We start from the raw sequence: 17,975 nt of genomic DNA on the forward strand, positions 1-17,975 counted from the left end.
ATCTGTTAGCACCTTGGACTACGAGATGCTGTAATCTTCTCTTGCATCACTTTAATTTACTTTCAAGCTGACATGCACAAATGTGAAGTGCAGTGATTAATAAAAAAAACTATCTGTTAGCACCTGGGAATAGCAGATGCTGTAAGTTTTTTTTGCATCACTTTCATTTACTCTCCAACTCACATGCCTGAATGTGAAGTGCAGTGATTCATCAAAAAACTGTCTGTTAGTGCCTCCGTATACCAGATGTTGTAAGCTTTTATTGCATCATTTAATTTACATTCAAGATAACATTCTAGAATGTCAAGTGCAGGGATTAATAAAAAAAATTGTCAGATTGGTCTTTGATCATATTTGCTATGATTAGGCAATTTGAGTAAGTGTGTAAGGCTTACCGCCACACCAGCTTGAGAACGCCAAATCTCATCTGACCTTGGAAGCTAAGCAAGTTTGGGCCTGGATAGTACTGAGGTGGGACCCTACCTAGGAATACCAGGTGCTGTAAGCTTTTCTTGCATCACTTTAATTTACTTTCAAGCTGACATGCTCAAATGTGAAGTGCAGTCATTAATAAAAAAAACTATCTGTTAGCACCTGGGAATAGCCGATGCTGTAAGTTTTTTTTGTATCACTTTCATTTACTCTCCAACTCACATGCCTGAATGTGAAGTGCAGTGATTCATCAAAAAACTATCTGTTAGCACCTTGGACTACGAGATGCTGTAAGCTTCTCTTGCATCACTTTAATTTACTGTCAAGATGACATGCTAGGATGTGAAGTGCAGTGATTAATTTAAAAAACTATCTGTTAGCACCTGGGAATAGCAGATGCTGTAAGTTTTTGTTGCATCACTTTAATTTAATCTGCAACTGACAAGCTTGTATGTGAAGTGTACAGATTAAATGGAAATGTTTTAGTACCAGGGAATAGCAGGTGCTGTAAGATTTTATTGCATCCTTTTAATTTATGTTCAAGCTATCATGTTCAAATTTGAAGTGCATTGAATAATTAACTCAAACTATCTGTTAGCACCTGGGAATAGCAAATGCTGTAAGTTTTTTTTGCATCACTTTCATTTACTCTCCAACTCACATGCCTGAATGTGAAGTGCAGTGATTCATCAAAAAACTATCTGTTAGCACCTTGGACTACGAGATGCTGTAATCTTCTCTTGCATCACTTTAATTTACTTTCAAGCTGACATGCACAAATGTGAAGTGCAGTGATTAATAAAAAAAACTATCTGTTAGCACCTGGGAATAGCAGATGCTGTAAGTTTTTTTTGCATCACTTTCATTTACTCTCCAACTCACATGCCTGAATGTGAAGTGCAGTGATTCATCAAAAAACTGTCTGTTAGTGCCTCCGTATACCAGATGTTGTAAGCTTTTATTGCATCATTTAATTTACATTCAAGATAACATTCTAGAATGTCAAGTGCAGGGATTAATAAAAAAAATTGTCAGATTGGTCTTTGATCATATTTGCTATGATTAGGCAATTTGAGTAAGTGTGTAAGGCTTACCGCCACACCAGCTTGAGAACGCCAAATCTCATCTGACCTTGGAAGCTAAGCAAGTTTGGGCCTGGATAGTACTGAGGTGGGACCCTACCTAGGAATACCAGGTGCTGTAAGCTTTTCTTGCATCACTTTAATTTACTTTCAAGCTGACATGCTCAAATGTGAAGTGCAGTCATTAATAAAAAAAACTATCTGTTAGCACCTGGGAATAGCCGATGCTGTAAGTTTTTTTTGTATCACTTAAATTTACTCTCCAACTCACATGCCTGAATGTGAAGTGCAGTGATTCATCAAAAAACTATCTGTTAGCACCTTGGACTACGAGATGCTGTAAGCTTCTCTTGCATCACTTTAATTTACTGTCAAGATGACATGCTAGGATGTGAAGTGCAGTGATTAATTTAAAAAACTATCTGTTAGCACCTGGGAATAGCAGATGCTGTAAGTTTTTGTTGCATCACTTTAATTTAATCTGCAACTGACAAGCTTGTATGTGAAGTGTACAGATTAAATGGAAATGTTTTAGTACCAGGGAATAGCAGGTGCTGTAAGATTTTATTGCATCCCTTTAATTTATGTTCAAGCTAACATGTTCAAATTTGAAGTGCAGTGAATAATTAACTCAGACTATCTGTTAGCACCTGGGAATAGCAGATGCTGTAAGTTTTTTTTGCATCACTTTCATTTACTCTCCAACTCACATGCCTGAATGTGAAGTGCAGTGATTCATCAAAAAACTGTCTGTTAGTGCCTCCGTATACCAGATGTTGTAAGCTTTTATTGCATCATTTAATTTACATTCAAGATAACATTCTAGAACGTCAAGTGCAGGGATTAATAAAAAAAATTCTCAGATTGGTCTTTGATCATATTTGCTATGATTAGGCAATTTGAGTAAGTGTTTAAGGCTTACCGCCACACCAGCTTGAGAATGCCCAATCTCATCTGACCTTGGAAGCTACGCAAGTTTGGGCCTGGATAGTACTGAGGTGGGACCCTACCTAGGAATACCAGGTGCTGTAAGCTTTTCTTGCATCACTTTAATTTACTTTCAAGCTGACATGCTCAAATGTGAAGTGCAGTCATTAATAAAAAAAACTATCTGTTAGCACCTGGGAATAGCCGATGCTGTAAGTTTTTTTTGCATCACTTTCATTTACTCTCCAACTCACATGCCTGAATGTGAAGTGCAGTGATTCATCAAAAAACTATCTGTTAGCACCTTGGACTACGAGATGCTGTAAGCTTCTCTTGAATCACTTTAATTTACTGTCAAGATGACATGCTAGGATGTGAAGTGCAGTGATTAATTAAAAAAACTATCTGTTAGCACCTGGGAATAGCAGATGCTGTAATTTTTGTTGCATCACTTTAATTTAATCTGCAACTGACAAGCTTGTATGTGAAGTGTACAGATTAAATTGAAATGTTTTAGTACCAGGGAATAGCAGGTGCTGTAAGATTTTATTGCATCCTTTTAATTTATGTTCAAGCTATCATGTTCAAATTTGAAGTGCATTGAATAATTAACTCAAACTATCTGTTAGCACCTGGGAATAGCAGATGCTGTAAGTTTTTTTTGCATCACTTTCATTTACTCTCCAACTCACATGCCTGAATGTGAAGTGCAGTGATTCATCAAAAAACTGTCTGTTAGTGCCTCCGTATACCAGATGTTGTAAGCTTTTATTGCATCATTTAATTTACATTCAAGATAACATTCTAGAATGTCAAGTGCAGGGATTAATAAAAAAAATTGTCAGATTGGTCTTTGATCATATTTGCTATGATTAGGCAATTTGAGTAAGTGTGTAAGGCTTACCGCCACACCAGCTTGAGAACGCCAAATCTCATCTGACCTTGGAAGCTAAGCAAGTTTGGGCCTGGATAGTACTGAGGTGGGACCCTACCTAGGAATACCAGGTGCTGTAAGCTTTTCTTGCATCACTTTAATTTACTTTCAAGCTGACATGCTCAAATGTGAAGTGCAGTCATTAATAAAAAAAACTATCTGTTAGCACCTGGGAATAGCCGATGCTGTAAGTTTTTTTTGTATCACTTTCATTTACTCTCCAACTCACATGCCTGAATGTGAAGTGCAGTGATTCATCAAAAAACTATCTGTTAGCACCTTGGACTACGAGATGCTGTAAGCTTCTCTTGCATCACTTTAATTTACTGTCAAGATGACATGCTAGGATGTGAAGTGCAGTGATTAATTTAAAAAACTATCTGTTAGCACCTGGGAATAGCAGATGCTGTAAGTTTTTGTTGCATCACTTTAATTTAATCTGCAACTGACAAGCTTGTATGTGAAGTGTACAGATTAAATGGAAATGTTTTAGTACCAGGGAATAGCAGGTGCTGTAAGATTTTATTGCATCCCTTTAATTTATGTTCAAGCTATCATGTTCAAATTTGAAGTGCAGTGAATAATTAACTCAGACTATCTGTTAGCACCTGGGAATAGCAGATGCTGTAAGTTTTTTTTGCATCACTTTCATTTACTCTCCAACTCACATGCCTGAATGTGAAGTGCAGTGATTCATCAAAAAACTATCTGTTAGCACCTTGGACTACGAGATGCTGTAATCTTCTCTTGCATCACTTTAATTTACTTTCAAGCTGACATGCACAAATGTGAAGTGCAGTGATTAATAAAAAAAAATATCTGTTAGCACCTGGGAATAGCAGATGCTGTAAGTTTTTTTTGCATCACTTTCATTTACTCTCCAACTCACATGCCTGAATGTGAAGTGCAGTGATTCATCAAAAAACTGTCTGTTAGTGCCTCCGTATACCAGATGTTGTAAGCTTTTATTGCATCATTTAATTTACATTCAAGATAACATTCTAGAACGTCAAGTGCAGGGATTAATAAAAAAAATTCTCAGATTGGTCTTTGATCATATTTGCTATGATTAGGCAATTTGAGTAAGTGTTTAAGGCTTACCGCCACACCAGCTTGAGAATGCCCAATCTCATCTGACCTTGGAAGCTACGCAAGTTTGGGCCTGGATAGTACTGAGGTGGGACCCTACCTAGGAATACCAGGTGCTGTAAGCTTTTCTTGCATCACTTTAATTTACTTTCAAGCTGACATGCTCAAATGTGAAGTGCAGTCATTAATAAAAAAAACTATCTGTTAGCACCTGGGAATAGCCGATGCTGTAAGGTTTTTTTGCATCACTTTCATTTACTCTCCAACTCACATGCCTGAATGTGAAGTCCAGTGATTCATCAAAAAACTATCTGTTAGCACCTTGGACTACGAGATGCTGTAAGCTTCTCTTGCATCACTTTAATTTACTGTCAAGATGACATGCTAGGATGTGAAGTGCAGTGATTAATTAAAAAAACTATCTGTTAGCACCTGGGAATAGCAGATGCTGCAATTTTTGTTGCATCACTTTAATTTAATCTGCAACTGACAAGCTTGTATGTGAAGTGTACAGATTAAATAGAAATGTTTTAGTACCAGGGAATAGCAGGTGCTGTAAGATTTTATTGCATCCTTTTAATTTATGTTCAAGCTATCATGTTCAAATTTGAAGTGCATTGAATAATTAACTCAAACTATCTGTTAGCACCTGGGAATAGCAGATGCTGTAAGTTTTTTTTGCATCACTTTCATTTACTCTCCAACTCACATGCCTGAATGTGAAGTGCAGTGATTCATCAAAAAACTATCTGTTAGCACCTTGGACTACGAGATGCTGTAATCTTCTCTTGCATCACTTTAATTTACTTTCAAGCTGACATGCACAAATGTGAAGTGCAGTGATTAATAAAAAAAACTATCTGTTAGCACCTGGGAATAGCAGATGCTGTAAGTTTTTTTTGCATCATTTTCATTTACTCTCCAACTCACATGCCTGAATGTGAAGTGCAGTGATTCATCAAAAAACTGTCTGTTAGTGCCTCCGTATACCAGATGTTGTAAGCTTTTATTGCATCATTTAATTTACATTCAAGATAACATTCTAGAATGTCAAGTGCAGGGATTAATAAAAAAAATTGTCAGATTGGTCTTTGATCATATTTGCTATGATTAGGCAATTTGAGTAAGTGTGTAAGGCTTACCGCCACACCAGCTTGAGAACGCCAAATCTCATCTGACCTTGGAAGCTAAGCAAGTTTGGGCCTGGATAGTACTGAGGTGGGACCCTACCTAGGAATACCAGGTGCTGTAAGCTTTTCTTGCATCACTTTAATTTACTTTCAAGCTGACATGCTCAAATGTGAAGTGCAGTCATTAATAAAAAAAACTATCTGTTAGCACCTGGGAATAGCCGATGCTGTAAGTTTTTTTTGTATCACTTTCATTTACTCTCCAACTCACATGCCTGAATGTGAAGTGCAGTGATTCATCAAAAAACTATCTGTTAGCACCTTGGACTACGAGATGCTGTAAGCTTCTCTTGCATCACTTTAATTTACTGTCAAGATGACATGCTAGGATGTGAAGTGCAGTGATTAATTTAAAAAACTATCTGTTAGCACCTGGGAATAGCAGATGCTGTAAGTTTTTGTTGCATCACTTTAATTTAATCTGCAACTGACAAGCTTGTATGTGAAGTGTACAGATTAAATGGAAATGTTTTAGTACCAGGGAATAGCAGGTGCTGTAAGATTTTATTGCATCCCTTTAATTTATGTTCAAGCTATCATGTTCAAATTTGAAGTGCAGTGAATAATTAACTCAGACTATCTGTTAGCACCTGGGAATAGCAGATGCTGTAAGTTTTTTTTGCATCACTTTCATTTACTCTCCAACTCACATGCCTGAATGTGAAGTGCAGTGATTCATCAAAAAACTATCTGTTAGCACCTTGGACTACGAGATGCTGTAATCTTCTCTTGCATCACTTTAATTTACTTTCAAGCTGACATGCACAAATGTGAAGTGCAGTGATTAATAAAAAAAAATATCTGTTAGCACCTGGGAATAGCAGATGCTGTAAGTTTTTTTTGCATCACTTTCATTTACTCTCCAACTCACATGCCTGAATGTGAAGTGCAGTGATTCATCAAAAAACTGTCTGTTAGTGCCTCCGTATACCAGATGTTGTAAGCTTTTATTGCATCATTTAATTTACATTCAAGATAACATTCTAGAACGTCAAGTGCAGGGATTAATAAAAAAAATTCTCAGATTGGTCTTTGATCATATTTGCTATGATTAGGCAATTTGAGTAAGTGTTTAAGGCTTACCGCCACACCAGCTTGAGAATGCCCAATCTCATCTGACCTTGGAAGCTACGCAAGTTTGGGCCTGGATAGTACTGAGGTGGGACCCTACCTAGGAATACCAGGTGCTGTAAGCTTTTCTTGCATCACTTTAATTTACTTTCAAGCTGACATGCTCAAATGTGAAGTGCAGTCATTAATAAAAAAAACTATCTGTTAGCACCTGGGAATAGCCGATGCTGTAAGTTTTTTTTGTATCACTTTCATTTACTCTCCAACTCACATGCCTGAATGTGAAGTGCAGTGATTCATCAAAAAACTATCTGTTAGCACCTTGGACTACGAGATGCTGTAAGCTTCTCTTGCATCACTTTAATTTACTGTCAAGATGACATGCTAGGATGTGAAGTGCAGTGATTAATTTAAAAAACTATCTGTTAGCACCTGGGAATAGCAGATGCTGTAAGTTTTTGTTGCATCACTTTAATTTAATCTGCAACTGACAAGCTTGTATGTGAAGTGTACAGATTAAATGGAAATGTTTTAGTACCAGGGAATAGCAGGTGCTGTAAGATTTTATTGCATCCCTTTAATTTATGTTCAAGCTATCATGTTCAAATTTGAAGTGCAGTGAATAATTAACTCAGACTATCTGTTAGCACCTGGGAATAGCAGATGCTGTAAGTTTTTTTTGCATCACTTTCATTTACTCTCCAACTCACATGCCTGAATGTGAAGTGCAGTGATTCATCAAAAAACTATCTGTTAGCACCTTGGACTACGAGATGCTGTAATCTTCTCTTGCATCACTTTAATTTACTTTCAAGCTGACATGCACAAATGTGAAGTGCAGTGATTAATAAAAAAAACTATCTGTTAGCACCTGGGAATAGCAGATGCTGTAAGTTTTTTTTGCATCACTTTCATTTACTCTCCAACTCACATGCCTGAATGTGAAGTGCAGTGATTCATCAAAAAACTGTCTGTTAGTGCCTCCGTATACCAGATGTTGTAAGCTTTTATTGCATCATTTAATTTACATTCAAGATAACATTCTAGAATGTCAAGTGCAGGGATTAATAAAAAAAATTGTCAGATTGGTCTTTGATCATATTTGCTATGATTAGGCAATTTGAGTAAGTGTGTAAGGCTTACCGCCACACCAGCTTGAGAACGCCAAATCTCATCTGACCTTGGAAGCTAAGCAAGTTTGGGCCTGGATAGTACTGAGGTGGGACCCTACCTAGGAATACCAGGTGCTGTAAGCTTTTCTTGCATCACTTTAATTTACTTTCAAGCTGACATGCTCAAATGTGAAGTGCAGTCATTAATAAAAAAAACTATCTGTTAGCACCTGGGAATAGCCGATGCTGTAAGTTTTTTTTGTATCACTTTCATTTACTCTCCAACTCACATGCCTGAATGTGAAGTGCAGTGATTCATCAAAAAACTATCTGTTAGCACCTTGGACTACGAGATGCTGTAAGCTTCTCTTGCATCACTTTAATTTACTGTCAAGATGACATGCTAGGATGTGAAGTGCAGTGATTAATTTAAAAAACTATCTGTTAGCACCTGGGAATAGCAGATGCTGTAAGTTTTTGTTGCATCACTTTAATTTAATCTGCAACTGACAAGCTTGTATGTGAAGTGTACAGATTAAATGGAAATGTTTTAGTACCAGGGAATAGCAGGTGCTGTAAGATTTTATTGCATCCCTTTAATTTATGTTCAAGCTATCATGTTCAAATTTGAAGTGCAGTGAATAATTAACTCAGACTATCTGTTAGCACCTGGGAATAGCAGATGCTGTAAGTTTTTTTTGCATCACTTTCATTTACTCTCCAACTCACATGCCTGAATGTGAAGTGCAGTGATTCATCAAAAAACTATCTGTTAGCACCTTGGACTACGAGATGCTGTAATCTTCTCTTGCATCACTTTAATTTACTTTCAAGCTGACATGCACAAATGTGAAGTGCAGTGATTAATAAAAAAAAATATCTGTTAGCACCTGGGAATACCAGATGCTGTAAGTTTTTTTTGCATCACTTTCATTTACTCTCCAACTCACATGCCTGAATGTGAAGTGCAGTGATTCATCAAAAAACTGTCTGTTAGTGCCTCCGTATACCAGATGTTGTAAGCTTTTATTGCATCATTTAATTTACATTCAAGATAACATTCTAGAATGTCAAGTGCAGGGATTAATAAAAAAAATTGTCAGATTGGTCTTTGATCATATTTGCTATGATTAGGCAATTTGAGTAAGTGTGTAAGGCTTACCGCCACACCAGCTTGAGAACGCCAAATCTCATCTGACCTTGGAAGCTAAGCAAGTTTGGGACTGGATAGTACTGAGGTGGGACCCTACCTAGGAATACCAGGTGCTGTAAGCTTTTCTTGCATCACTTTAATTTACTTTCAAGCTGACATGCTCAAATGTGAAGTGCAGTCATTAATAAAAAAAACTATCTGTTAGCACCTGGGAATAGCCGATGCTGTAAGTTTTTTTTGCATCACTTTCATTTACTCTCCAACTCACATGCCTGAATGTGAAGTGCAGTGATTCATCAAAAAACTATCTGTTAGCACCTTGGACTACGAGATGCTGTAAGCTTCTCTTGCATCACTTTAATTTACTGTCAAGATGACATGCTAGGATGTGAAGTGCAGTGATTAATTAAAAAAACTATCTGTTAGCACCTGGGAATAGCAGATGCTGTAAGTTTTTGTTGCATCACTTTAATTTAATCTGCAACTGACAAGCTTGTATGTGAAGTGTACAGATTAAATAGACATGTTTTAGTACCAGGGAATAGCAGGTGCTGTAAGATTTTATTGCATCCCTTTAATTTATGTTCAAGCTATCATGTTCAAATTTGAAGTGCAGTGAATAATTAACTCAAACTATCTGTTAGCACCTGGGAATAGCAGATGCTGTAAGTTTTTTTTGCATCACTTTCATTTACTCTCCAACTCACATGCCTGAATGTGAAGTGCAGTGATTCATCAAAAAACTATCTGTTAGCACCTTGGACTACGAGATGCTGTAAGCTTCTCTTGCATCACTTTAATTTACTGTCAAGATGACATGCTAGGATGTGAAGTGCAGTGATTAATTTAAAAAACTATCTGTTAGCACCTGGGAATAGCAGATGCTGTAAGTTTTTGTTGCATCACTTTAATTTAATCTGCAACTGACAAGCTTGTATGTGAAGTGTACAGATTAAATGGAAATGTTTTAGTACCAGGGAATAGCAGGTGCTGTAAGATTTTATTGCATCCCTTTAATTTATGTTCAAGCTATCATGTTCAAATTTGAAGTGCAGTGAATAATTAACTCAGACTATCTGTTAGCACCTGGGAATAGCAGATGCTGTAAGTTTTTTTTGCATCACTTTCATTTACTCTCCAACTCACATGCCTGAATGTGAAATGCAGTGATTCATCAAAAAACTATCTGTTAGCACCTTGGACTACGAGATGCTGTAATCTTCTCTTGCATCACTTTAATTTACTTTCAAGTTGACATGCACAAATGTGAAGTGCAGTGATTAATAAAAAAAAATATCTGTTAGCACCTGGGAATAGCAGATGCTGTAAGTTTTTTTTGCATCACTTTCATTTACTCTCCAACTCACATGCCTGAATGTGAAGTGCAGTGATTCATCAAAAAACTGTCTGTTAGTGCCTCCGTATACCAGATGTTGTAAGCTTTTATTGCATCATTTAATTTACATTCAAGATAACATTCTAGAATGTCAAGTGCAGGGATTAATAAAAAAAATTGTCAGATTGGTCTTTGATCATATTTGCTATGATTAGGCAATTTGAGTAAGTGTGTAAGGCTTACCGCCACACCAGCTTGAGAACGCCAAATCTCATCTGACCTTGGAAGCTAAGCAAGTTTGGGCCTGGATAGTACTGAGGTGGGACCCTACCTAGGAATACCAGGTGCTGTAAGCTTTTCTTGCATCACTTTAATTTACTTTCAAGCTGACATGCTCAAATGTGAAGTGCAGTCATTAATAAAAAAAACTATCTGTTAGCACCTGGGAATAGCCGATGCTGTAAGTTTTTTTTGTATCACTTTCATTTACTCTCCAACTCACATGCCTGAATGTGAAGTGCAGTGATTCATCAAAAAACTATCTGTTAGCACCTTGGACTACGAGATGCTGTAAGCTTCTCTTGCATCACTTTAATTTACTGTCAAGATGACATGCTAGGATGTGAAGTGCAGTGATTAATTTAAAAAACTATCTGTTAGCACCTGGGAATAGCAGATGCTGTAAGTTTTTGTTGCATCACTTTAATTTAATCTGCAACTGACAAGCTTGTATGTGAAGTGTACAGATTAAATGGAAATGTTTTAGTACCAGGGAATAGCAGGTGCTGTAAGATTTTATTGCATCCCTTTAATTTATGTTCAAGCTATCATGTTCAAATTTGAAGTGCAGTGAATAATTAACTCAGACTATCTGTTAGCACCTGGGAATAGCAGATGCTGTAAGTTTTTTTTGCATCACTTTCATTTACTCTCCAACTCACATGCCTGAATGTGAAGTGCAGTGATTCATCAAAAAACTATCTGTTAGCACCTTGGACTACGAGATGCTGTAATCTTCTCTTGCATCACTTTAATTTACTTTCAAGCTGACATGCACAAATGTGAAGTGCAGTGATTAATAAAAAAAAATATCTGTTAGCACCTGGGAATACCAGATGCTGTAAGTTTTTTTTGCATCACTTTCATTTACTCTCCAACTCACATGCCTGAATGTGAAGTGCAGTGATTCATCAAAAAACTGTCTGTTAGTGCCTCCGTATACCAGATGTTGTAAGCTTTTATTGCATCATTTAATTTACATTCAAGATAACATTCTAGAATGTCAAGTGCAGGGATTAATAAAAAAAATTGTCAGATTGGTCTTTGATCATATTTGCTATGATTAGGCAATTTGAGTAAGTGTGTAAGGCTTACCGCCACACCAGCTTGAGAACGCCAAATCTCATCTGACCTTGGAAGCTAAGCAAGTTTGGGACTGGATAGTACTGAGGTGGGACCCTACCTAGGAATACCAGGTGCTGTAAGCTTTTCTTGCATCACTTTAATTTACTTTCAAGCTGACATGCTCAAATGTGAAGTGCAGTCATTAATAAAAAAAACTATCTGTTAGCACCTGGGAATAGCCGATGCTGTAAGTTTTTTTTGCATCACTTTCATTTACTCTCCAACTCACATGCCTGAATGTGAAGTGCAGTGATTCATCAAAAAACTATCTGTTAGCACCTTGGACTACGAGATGCTGTAAGCTTCTCTTGCATCACTTTAATTTACTGTCAAGATGACATGCTAGGATGTGAAGTGCAGTGATTAATTAAAAAAACTATCTGTTAGCACCTGGGAATAGCAGATGCTGTAAGTTTTTGTTGCATCACTTTAATTTAATCTGCAACTGACAAGCTTGTATGTGAAGTGTACAGATTAAATAGACATGTTTTAGTACCAGGGAATAGCAGGTGCTGTAAGATTTTATTGCATCCCTTTAATTTATGTTCAAGCTATCATGTTCAAATTTGAAGTGCAGTGAATAATTAACTCAAACTATCTGTTAGCACCTGGGAATAGCAGATGCTGTAAGTTTTTTTTGCATCACTTTCATTTACTCTCCAACTCACATGCCTGAATGTGAAGTGCAGTGATTCATCAAAAAACTATCTGTTAGCACCTTGGACTACGAGATGCTGTAAGCTTCTCTTGCATCACTTTAATTTACTGTCAAGATGACATGCTAGGATGTGAAGTGCAGTGATTAATTTAAAAAACTATCTGTTAGCACCTGGGAATAGCAGATGCTGTAAGTTTTTGTTGCATCACTTTAATTTAATCTGCAACTGACAAGCTTGTATGTGAAGTGTACAGATTAAATGGAAATGTTTTAGTACCAGGGAATAGCAGGTGCTGTAAGATTTTATTGCATCCCTTTAATTTATGTTCAAGCTATCATGTTCAAATTTGAAGTGCAGTGAATAATTAACTCAGACTATCTGTTAGCACCTGGGAATAGCAGATGCTGTAAGTTTTTTTTGCATCACTTTCATTTACTCTCCAACTCACATGCCTGAATGTGAAGTGCAGTGATTCATCAAAAAACTATCTGTTAGCACCTTGGACTACGAGATGCTGTAATCTTCTCTTGCATCACTTTAATTTACTTTCAAGCTGACATGCACAAATGTGAAGTGCAGTGATTAATAAAAAAAAATATCTGTTAGCACCTGGGAATAGCAGATGCTGTAAGTTTTTTTTGCATCACTTTCATTTACTCTCCAACTCACATGCCTGAATGTGAAGTGCAGTGATTCATCAAAAAACTGTCTGTTAGTGCCTCCGTATACCAGATGTTGTAAGCTTTTATTGCATCATTTAATTTACATTCAAGATAACATTCTAGAACGTCAAGTGCAGGGATTAATAAAAAAAATTCTCAGATTGGTCTTTGATCATATTTGCTATGATTAGGCAATTTGAGTAAGTGTTTAAGGCTTACCGCCACACCAGCTTGAGAACGCCCAATCTCATCTGACCTTGGAAGCTAAGCAAGTTTGGGCCTGGATAGTACTGAGGTGGGACCCTACCTAGGAATACCAGGTGCTGTAAGCTTTTCTTGCATCACTTTAATTTACTTTCAAGCTGACATGCTCAAATGTGAAGTGCAGTCATTAATAAAAAAAACTATCTGTTAGCACCTGGGAATAGCCGATGCTGTAAGTTTTTTTTGTATCACTTTCATTTACTCTCCAACTCACATGCCTGAATGTGAAGTGCAGTGATTCATCAAAAAACTATCTGTTAGCACCTTGGACTACGAGATGCTGTAAGCTTCTCTTGCATCACTTTAATTTACTGTCAAGATGACATGCTAGGATGTGAAGTGCAGTGATTAATTAAAAAAACTATCTGTTAGCACCTGGGAATAGCAGATGCTGTAAGTTTTTGTTGCATCACTTTAATTTAATCTGCAACTGACAAGCTTGTATGTGAAGTGTACAGATTAAATGGAAATGTTTTAGTACCAGGGAATAGCAGGTGCTGTAAGATTTTATTGCATCCCTTTAATTTATGTTCAAGCTATCATGTTCAAATTTGAAGTGCAGTGAATAATTAACTCAGACTATCTGTTAGCACCTGGGAATAGCAGATGCTGTAAGTTTTTTTTGCATCACTTTCATTTACTCTCCAACTCACATGCCTGAATGTGAAATGCAGTGATTCATCAAAAAACTATCTGTTAGCACCTTGGACTACGAGATGCTGTAATCTTCTCTTGCATCACTTTAATTTACTTTCAAGTTGACATGCACAAATGTGAAGTGCAGTGATTAATAAAAAAAAATATCTGTTAGCACCTGGGAATAGCAGATGCTGTAAGTTTTTTTTGCATCACTTTCATTTACTCTCCAACTCACATGCCTGAATGTGAAGTGCAGTGATTCATCAAAAAACTGTCTGTTAGTGCCTCCGTATACCAGATGTTGTAAGCTTTTATTGCATCATTTAATTTACATTCAAGATAACATTCTAGAACGTCAAGTGCAGGGATTAATAAAAAAAATTCTCAGATTGGTCTTTGATCATATTTGCTATGATTAGGCAATTTGAGTAAGTGTTTAAGGCTTACCGCCACACCAGCTTGAGAACGCCCAATCTCATCTGACCTTGGAAGCTAAGCAAGTTTGGGCCTGGATAGTACTGAGGTGGGACCCTACCTAGGAATACCAGGTGCTGTAAGCTTTTCTTGCATCACTTTAATTTACTTTCAAGCTGACATGCTCAAATGTGAAGTGCAGTCATTAATAAAAAAAACTATCTGTTAGCACCTGGGAATAGCCGATGCTGTAAGTTTTTTTTGCATCACTTTCATTTACTCTCCAACTCACATGCCTGAATGTGAAGTGCAGTGATTCATCAAAAAACTATCTGTTAGCACCTTGGACTACGAGATGCTGTAAGCTTCTCTGGCATCACTTTAATTTACTGTCAAGATGACATGCTAGGATGTGAAGTGCAGTGATTAATTTAAAAAACTATCTGTTAGCACCTGGGAATAGCAGATGCTGTAAGTTTTTGTTGCATCACTTTAATTTAATCTGCAACTGACAAGCTTGTATGTGAAGTGTACAGATTAAATGGAAATGTTTTAGTACCAGGGAATAGCAGGTGCTGTAAGATTTTATTGCATCCCTTTAATTTATGTTCAAGCTATCATGTTCAAATTTGAAGTGCAGTGAATAATTAACTCAGACTATCTGTTAGCACCTGGGAATAGCAGATGCTGTAAGTTTTTTTTGCATCACTTTCATTTACTCTCCAACTCACATGCCTGAATGTGAAGTGCAGTGATTCATCAAAAAACTATCTGTTAGCACCTTGGACTACGAGATGCTGTAATCTTCTCTTGCATCACTTTAATTTACTTTCAAGCTGACATGCACAAATGTGAAGTGCAGTGATTAATAAAAAAAAATATCTGTTAGCACCTGGGAATAGCAGATGCTGTAAGTTTTTTTTGCATCACTTTCATTTACTCTCCAACTCACATGCCTGAATGTGAAGTGCAGTGATTCATCAAAAAACTGTCTGTTAGTGCCTCCGTATACCAGATGTTGTAAGCTTTTATTGCATCATTTAATTTACATTCAAGATAACATTCTAGAACGTCAAGTGCAGGGATTAATAAAAAAAATTCTCAGATTGGTCTTTGATCATATTTGCTATGATTAGGCAATTTGAGTAAGTGTTTAAGGCTTACCGCCACACCAGCTTGAGAACGCCCAATCTCATCTGACCTTGGAAGCTAAGCAAGTTTGGGCCTGGATAGTACTGAGGTGGGACCCTACCTAGGAATACCAGGTGCTGTAAGCTTTTCTTGCATCACTTTAATTTACTTTCAAGCTGACATGCTCAAATGTGAAGTGCAGTCATTAATAAAAAAAACTATCTGTTAGCACCTGGGAATAGCCGATGCTGTAAGTTTTTTTTGTATCACTTTCATTTACTCTCCAACTCACATGCCTGAATGTGAAGTGCAGTGATTCATCAAAAAACTATCTGTTAGCACCTTGGACTACGAGATGCTGTAAGCTTCTCTTGCATCACTTTAATTTACTGTCAAGATGACATGCTAGGATGTGAAGTGCAGTGATTAATTAAAAAAACTATCTGTTAGCACCTGGGAATAGCAGATGCTGTAAGTTTTTGTTGCATCACTTTAATTTAATCTGCAACTGACAAGCTTGTATGTGAAGTGTACAGATTAAATAGAAATGTTTTAGTACCAGGGAATAGCAGGTGCTGTAAGATTTTATTGCATCCCTTTAATTTATGTTCAAGCTATCATGTTCAAATTTGAAGTGCAGTGAATAATTAACTCAGACTATCTGTTAGCACCTGGGAATAGCAGATGCTGTAAGTTTTTTTTGCATCACTTTCATTTACTCTCCAACTCACATGCCTGAATGTGAAGTGCAGTGATTCATCAAAAAACTATCTGTTAGCACCTTGGACTACGAGATGCTGTAATCTTCTCTTGCATCACTTTAATTTACTTTCAAGCTGACATGCACAAATGTGAAGTGCAGTGATTAATAAAAAAAACTATCTGTTAGCACCTGGGAATAGCAGATGCTGTAAGTTTTTTTTGCATCACTTTCATTTACTCTCCAACTCACATGCCTGAATGTGAAGTGCAGTGATTCATCAAAAAACTGTCTGTTAGTGCCTCCGTATACCAGATGTTGTAAGCTTTTATTGCATCATTTAATTTACATTCAAGATAACATTCTAGAACGTCAAGTGCAGGGATTAATAAAAAAAATTCTCAGATTGGTCTTTGATCATATTTGCTATGATTAGGCAATTTGAGTAAGTGTTTAAGGCTTACCGCCACACCAGCTTGAGAATGCCCAATCTCATCTGACCTTGGAAGCTACGCAAGTTTGGGCCTGGATAGTACTGAGGTGGGACCCTACCTAGGAATACCAGGTGCTGTAAGCTTTTCTTGCATCACTTTAATTTACTTTCAAGCTGACATGCTCAAATGTGAAGTGCAGTCATTAATAAAAAAAACTATCTGTTAGCACCTGGGAATATCCGATGCTGTAAGTTTTTTTTGCATCACTTTCATTTACTCTCCAACTCACATGCCTGAATGTGAAGTGCAGTGATTCATCAAAAAACTATCTGTTAGCACCTTGGACTACGAGATGCTGTAAGCTTCTCTTGCATCACTTTAATTTACTGTCAAGATGACATGCTAGGATGTGAAGTGCAGTGATTAATTAAAAAAACTATCTGTTAGCACCTGGGAATAGCAGATGCTGTAAGTTTTTGTTGCATCACTTTAATTTAATCTGCAACTGACAAGCTTGTATGTGAAGTGTACAGATTAAATAGAAATGTTTTAGTACCAGGGAATAGCAGGTGCTGTAAGATTTTATTGCATCCCTTTAATTTATGTTCAAGCTATCATGTTCAAATTTGAAGTGCAGTGAATAATTAACTCAAACTATCTGTTAGCACCTGGGAATAGCAGATGCTGTAAGTTTTTTTTGCATCACTTTCATTTACTCTCCAACTCACATGCCTGAATGTGAAGTGCAGTGATTCATCAAAAAACTGTCTGTTAGTGCCTCCGTATACCAGATGTTGTAAGCTTTTATTGCATCATTTAATTTACATTCAAGATAACATTCTAGAACGTCAAGTGCAGGGATTAATAAAAAAAATTGTCAGATTGGTCTTTGATCATATTTGCTATGATTAGGCAATTTGAGTAAGTGTGTAAGGCTTACCGCCACACCAGCTTGAGAACGCCAAATCTCATCTGACCTTGGAAGCTAAGCAAGTTTGGGCCTGGATAGTACTGAGGTGGGACCCTACCTAGGAATACCAGGTGCTGTAAGCTTTTCTTGCATCACTTTAATTTACTTTCAAGCTGACATGCTCAAATGTGAAGTGCAGTCATTAATAAAAAAAACTATCTGTTAGCACCTGGGAATAGCCGATGCTGTAAGTTTTTTTTGTATCACTTTCATTTACTCTCCAACTCACATGCCTGAATGTGAAGTGCAGTGATTCATCAAAAAACTATCTGTTAGCACCTTGGACTACGAGATGCTGTAAGCTTCTCTTGCATCACTTTAATTTACTGTCAAGATGACATGCTAGGATGTGAAGTGCAGTGATTAATTTAA

General features: G+C 36.9%; 16 pseudogenes; all 16 read left to right on the forward strand.

Moving 5' to 3' along the window:
* Window positions 1-389: 389 nt before the first annotated feature.
* Window positions 390-508, forward strand: LOC145650392 (5S ribosomal RNA; annotated as a pseudogene).
* A 1,012-nt stretch (window positions 509-1,520) lies between these two features.
* LOC145650393 (5S ribosomal RNA) lies at window positions 1,521-1,639 on the forward strand (annotated as a pseudogene).
* Window positions 1,640-2,430: 791 nt separating this feature from the next.
* On the forward strand, window positions 2,431-2,549 carry LOC145643805 (5S ribosomal RNA; annotated as a pseudogene).
* Window positions 2,550-3,339: 790 nt separating this feature from the next.
* LOC145650394 (5S ribosomal RNA) lies at window positions 3,340-3,458 on the forward strand (annotated as a pseudogene).
* Window positions 3,459-4,470: 1,012 nt separating this feature from the next.
* Window positions 4,471-4,589, forward strand: LOC145643806 (5S ribosomal RNA; annotated as a pseudogene).
* A 1,011-nt stretch (window positions 4,590-5,600) lies between these two features.
* LOC145650395 (5S ribosomal RNA) lies at window positions 5,601-5,719 on the forward strand (annotated as a pseudogene).
* A 1,012-nt stretch (window positions 5,720-6,731) lies between these two features.
* Window positions 6,732-6,850, forward strand: LOC145643807 (5S ribosomal RNA; annotated as a pseudogene).
* A 1,012-nt stretch (window positions 6,851-7,862) lies between these two features.
* LOC145650396 (5S ribosomal RNA) lies at window positions 7,863-7,981 on the forward strand (annotated as a pseudogene).
* Window positions 7,982-8,993: 1,012 nt separating this feature from the next.
* On the forward strand, window positions 8,994-9,112 carry LOC145644683 (5S ribosomal RNA; annotated as a pseudogene).
* Window positions 9,113-10,563: 1,451 nt separating this feature from the next.
* LOC145650397 (5S ribosomal RNA) lies at window positions 10,564-10,682 on the forward strand (annotated as a pseudogene).
* Window positions 10,683-11,694: 1,012 nt separating this feature from the next.
* LOC145644684 (5S ribosomal RNA) lies at window positions 11,695-11,813 on the forward strand (annotated as a pseudogene).
* Window positions 11,814-13,264: 1,451 nt separating this feature from the next.
* Window positions 13,265-13,383, forward strand: LOC145648878 (5S ribosomal RNA; annotated as a pseudogene).
* Window positions 13,384-14,395: 1,012 nt separating this feature from the next.
* Window positions 14,396-14,514, forward strand: LOC145648879 (5S ribosomal RNA; annotated as a pseudogene).
* A 1,012-nt stretch (window positions 14,515-15,526) lies between these two features.
* Window positions 15,527-15,645, forward strand: LOC145648880 (5S ribosomal RNA; annotated as a pseudogene).
* Window positions 15,646-16,657: 1,012 nt separating this feature from the next.
* LOC145643808 (5S ribosomal RNA) lies at window positions 16,658-16,776 on the forward strand (annotated as a pseudogene).
* Window positions 16,777-17,567: 791 nt separating this feature from the next.
* Window positions 17,568-17,686, forward strand: LOC145650398 (5S ribosomal RNA; annotated as a pseudogene).
* Window positions 17,687-17,975: the final 289 nt, after the last annotated feature.

Source organism: Electrophorus electricus, chromosome 13 (assembly GCF_041902795.1).
Source record: "Electrophorus electricus isolate QZ-2024a chromosome 13, ASM4190279v1, whole genome shotgun sequence".
NCBI lineage: Eukaryota > Metazoa > Chordata > Actinopteri > Gymnotiformes > Gymnotidae > Electrophorus > Electrophorus electricus.